At 42.3% G+C, this 4,873-nt stretch overlaps 1 long non-coding RNA gene across 1 annotated transcript in view; it reads left to right on the top strand.

Annotated features, from left to right (window-relative positions):
• LOC103915933 overlaps positions 1-995 on the top strand; it is a 1,365-nt gene extending 370 nt beyond the window's left edge. The window contains exon 2 of the long non-coding RNA XR_663558.1: positions 672-995. This is a non-coding gene — a long non-coding RNA (uncharacterized LOC103915933). The remainder of the gene's footprint in view (positions 1-671) is intronic.
• The last annotated feature ends 3,878 nt before the right edge of the window (positions 996-4,873 follow it).

Genomic DNA, 4,873 nt, shown 5'->3' with positions numbered 1-4,873 from the left:
AAATCTTCTGTTTCTCCTTTAGTCATTGGGGAGGGAAGGGGGATAGAGCCCCAAGCTGCACTGTTTTCGTGAACGCCGTTCTGGCCAGCCTGCAAACTGCTAGTCCTGGCAGTTTGCTGCAGGGTTTGCACAATTACTCCATCAGCAAAGGCGTGTCACTGCGTGAAGCGTTGCCGGGTGATTATGGGTAACGGGAAGTTTGGGTTTGCACTCTGCTACTATTGTAAATGGGAGATTTGGGATGAACTGAATTTGGGAAAATGCTTCAGAGTCTGGAGGGTTCAAAGGTAGGAGGTAAGTGGTTATCATTAACAAAAAAAAACCAAAATGAGAACAGACCTTTCTTGTAAGTTTAAAGAAAGAAAATCACTGTCACTGAGGAATTGGGACATAGGTGACGCTGACTCACCTTCCATTTTCAAAGCCTGTACTCGGAAAAGTAAAGCTTGGCCGACAGGTTCATGGGCTTCATGTAAAATAATCCAGCCCAAGCTGCCCCCGCTGGCACCAGTCCACGTGTTCAGCTGCAGTGCGACAGCACAGTCGCTGGTAGATGGTGTCTCTAACCAGCTGGGTTCAATCATGGGATCAAATGCAAGCCATGAGCACGGTAAGACAGTGTTCCCTCTCAGTGCACTTTCACATATGGCTTTTCATATACTACCTTAAAGGTACTGTGCAAATGGTATCAAGCACCAGCTGATGGACTTGGTAAGAGACTGCTCCTCTGGTCAAGATACTAACGTTGTTCACCAACGGGTTTTATAACTCGGGACTCACAGAACGGTAACCACAAAAACTAGAGACCTGACCAGAGAGAGAAACAAACACGGGAACCACCCCTGAAAGGAAAAGTGAAAACTAAGTCTGTGGGAAACTGATTGAAGAAGTGTGCATCTAACTGGTACCATGAAGTGAGTGTACAGGAAGAGCTGTGGAGAAGTGTGGGGCTCTGCGTTGGCCTGGAAAATAAAACCAATGTGACAGCTCTAAAGTAATGAAAAATGTTATCTTCTGTAAATGCCTGAACTGCGGAAATAAGGTTACGCATACAACCACGCTTTGAGAAAAGCGGGAGTGCTAGAGCTCCTACTGCAAATCTTACAAGTACAGTTCTGTATGCTAACGAGAAGAACTTGAAAAGCTTTCTGGTAAAGAATGTGGGGATGTGGTTTGTGCATATGCTAGACAGACATTAGAGGTCATCCACTCTATGGTAATTTCACTTACATTGAAGGAAGAAGTGTTTAGAGGTTGTGACTGAAATGAAAGCAGGAGGTTTAATCCATTCTTCCTCGTTTCATTCAGAACTTGGATCAAGAGACAGCAGCGCTGATTCTATCAGCATTTACAAAAAGCTGTAGAAGATTTGTTATGGAGATCGGTCATGCGATGGTGTAACTGAACAGGTGTTTTTAGAACCCACATTAGCAAATGCTGAAATGTCTGCTATAGATGCTTAAAAATACACAAGCATAATTTACAGACAGGCAATATACCCCATATCAAAAAAGTGCTGGGAAGATAAAGCTGGTCAAATTCTAAAGCATTGGACTAATGGCTGCTGAAAAACAACTAGAGCCCTGACAGTAGCGTTAATGATGAGATCTTTGAGAACTTTTACTATTATTTGTAGAGGAGAAAGCTCACAGGAATGGGCCATCAGGAAGCTTATTTACCCTGATAAAAAGCTGCAATCAGGGAGCAATTCTCAGGCAAGTCTTTCCCCCAGGACAGCACTCATTGTCCACCCAGCAAACCTTCCAGAATACATGCATTTTCTGACAATTCTCCCCTCTCTCTCAAAGAGTGCTTGCACTGTGTTATTCCTAAAACTTCTACTGTTGGGGATTCTGCACTGCCACATTGTATTATCCTATTACATTGTTGTTCTCTGCTTGCGCAGCTATAGGTATGAAGTGGATCTGAAACTTATTCACAGCAAATACCGACCCACCTCACCTCAGCTTATGCACTTGCTCTCTCTGTGTTGACAGACTCGATCCCGTTATGACATATCAGCTTTTCCAATTCTTCTGAAATATCTGCATTTCTACATCACACAAGCTCAATTTTCCAATTAAAGTCCTATTTTAGTCCTAAAATTCTCATGGCAAGCATGCACACATAAAAACATTTGAATGGGTGAAGCCCCCATGAAAGTTAGTCCAGGAATGATGTTCAACGCGATGGACGATAATTAGTTGAAATCCAACACTCAGTAACAACTACACCCAGTTTCAAAAATCTCTACTGTGACCCAGCAGGCGACAGGAGGCTCTGAGAAATAAAAATCTCGCTGAAGCAAGAGAAGTCCTACCAAAGTAAGATCAGGATGTAAGCAGCTTTCACAAGATCATACAGGAGTCTCCTAGCCTCAGGAAACAACAGAAAATCATTAGACAAGGATCTGCACAAGCTGCCAGACAGATAATGAATTAAGGTCAGGGAGACTTAGAAAAATATGCCACAGTTGATGCCTTTTTATTTCCTCCTCGTTCAGGTCAACTGCAGACAGTACCCAAAGCAGAAGAAGAAGGCAAGTAGAGGGGGGAGCTACTGTTAGCAAAGCAATGGTGTTCTTGGTCCTTCTCTTAAAACAACAGGCTTTAAAATACTGTGGAGTATGCATGAAAGAAGGGAAAACTATTGGTAAATGATTTAATCTGCCATTTATACAACCTAAAGTTTACCTCTGTTTGGAGGGTTTTTTTGTGGGTTTTGGTTGGTTTTTTTTTAATGTCATCACCTGAAAGCTACTGTGTATTTTGTCCTTATAAAAAATTCAGCCAAAGATAAACTAAATAGTACCACAATGAGGTAAAGACCTTAATACGGTGTTTAACACAGGAAGGTCACAATTCAGAATCCAATTCCCTAAACATTAGAACAATACAATAACAATAGTAACCGAAGTAGCGGAGCAAACTGGGGATGAAGGAAGAGAGTCTAAAGAAAAAAATGTAGGGTCTTGCCCATAATAAAATTTACTGATGGCATGGTTTTCGTTTAACTGAAACAGCCTGAAGTTCTGCCAGTAAAATGCAGAAAAAAATTTATAAGGAGTAGCTGATGTTCTGCTAGTAAATCGCTTGTCAAGTTACACAGTACTGAGGTGTTTGTTTGGTAATTAGGAAGGAACTTTGAATTATTCATATTTTGATAGCTTTGAGACCCTCAGGATTCTCAAGAACATGCCTTGACATAAATCAGCTAACTGAGGCAAACTTAAAGAAAACTGCCTTTATGAAAACCACCCCCAGAGGGACAGAAGCCCAGTGTACCCTACTTCTTGAGTAAAGAGCAGCAAATGGGTACAAAGCATAAATACTTGCATTCCCTCATATTTTGTCCCTAAACACTGTAAGTTCTTTTAAACTGGGCAGTTTTCTTAAGCAAAAGTGGAGTAGCTCAAACTCAAAAACTTGTCTTTAGGATTATAATTTAAGAGAGTACAAAGGTGCACCTTTTTTTCTTTTTGCCCCCTTTTTTTTTTTAAGGAGAAACGCAATAGATTAATGAAAAAGCAGCTAATAAATACCAGCTACAAAACAGTTTTCTCATTGCTGTTTCACTAAGGTCTTCTTATCACACAGTTGTTCTGTGGAAGGACAGTCCTATAAAAGGGAAAACCAGAGCAGGACGAGCTGATGGGAGAAGAGGAACACTGCAGGTGGCTTGTTTGTTATTTGCATAATTTTTAATCTGAGGAAGAACGAGAAGTTCTGCTCAATGTCAAATGAAAACGGTTCAAAAGATCATGATACTATGAATAAAAGCACAAATCACCTCAGAGTGTATTAGAGAAAAAAACTACGCCACCAACATTGATGCAATGGTTGAGACCTGCAGACATATCTAAATACAAACCTTGCATCTGTATTTACAAGTTACAAGACGTCTGCACCAGGGAGGGGCCAGAAAGACCTGGGCCATGTCAAAAAAACTTAATTTCTAGTGGTGTATGTTCTCATACAGCTTGGGAGGAGCCTCAGAATGGGTTCTGGAGCTGTTCACAGTGCAATGTGTCACCCACCGTCATGGCAGAAAGCACCACCACTGATGCCCAAGTCCTTACGAAATGCCCTTGTTTTCCATCCTTCAGAGTAGAAACCAAGCTGCAAACCTTGGAGGCTCAGTTCACAGGCCTGGACTCAAGCTTGCAGAAACTGGCACAGAAGTTTGAGCTGCAGGCCGAGATGCTGGAGAAGGAGATGAGCCAGGACGCTCCGTGGCCGTGGGCGCCAGGGGAGAGGTGAGCACAAGGGAGGGATGGGTCAGTCCTCGTCCTGCAAGCGCAGGTGACACTGGTGTAACTATGGGTGCACTCCAATGTGAGGCTGTGCAACCCATACTGACATACGTACCTTTCCCAGTTGGGATTGCTATTTACTGCAGAAATGGGCAATATGAGGAAAAAGTATGGTTCCTTTGATAGTTGTTTCTTTAAAAAACAAAACACAGTCTATGAAATATTTACGTGGTTTAAAAACAGCCATGCCACTTCCAGGATAGCAGGGACATCCAAGTCTGTTTGCATAGCTCTGTCCCACAGTAAGCGAAGGAAGAAAAACTCCAACTCATTAACACTATGATTACTTTCTCCAGTTAAATAAGGCTAGAAGATTCACATTTTTAGCACCCAGGCTAGGCTTTGTTAATACACATATTTAGTCTTTCCATTTTCCAACCGAGTGTTTCTGGAGCAGCTCTTCCTTTCCGCACACCCAGGGAAACAGGCTCTAGTCAGGCTGCCTTTCAGCAAGATCTGTTGGAAACGATTTATGGCTGAAATACTTGTTTACTGAAATACTTATTTACAAGACAATAATACTGCAGCACCACGAGGAGACGGACGCGCGCCCCAGGGCCC

The sequence above is a fragment of the Pygoscelis adeliae genome, unplaced genomic scaffold (assembly GCF_000699105.1).
Source record: "Pygoscelis adeliae isolate BGI_AS28 unplaced genomic scaffold, ASM69910v1 Scaffold554, whole genome shotgun sequence".
In the NCBI taxonomy this organism is placed as follows: Eukaryota; Metazoa; Chordata; class Aves; order Sphenisciformes; family Spheniscidae; genus Pygoscelis; species Pygoscelis adeliae.
This window is presented reverse-complemented; position numbering and strand designations above follow the sequence as displayed.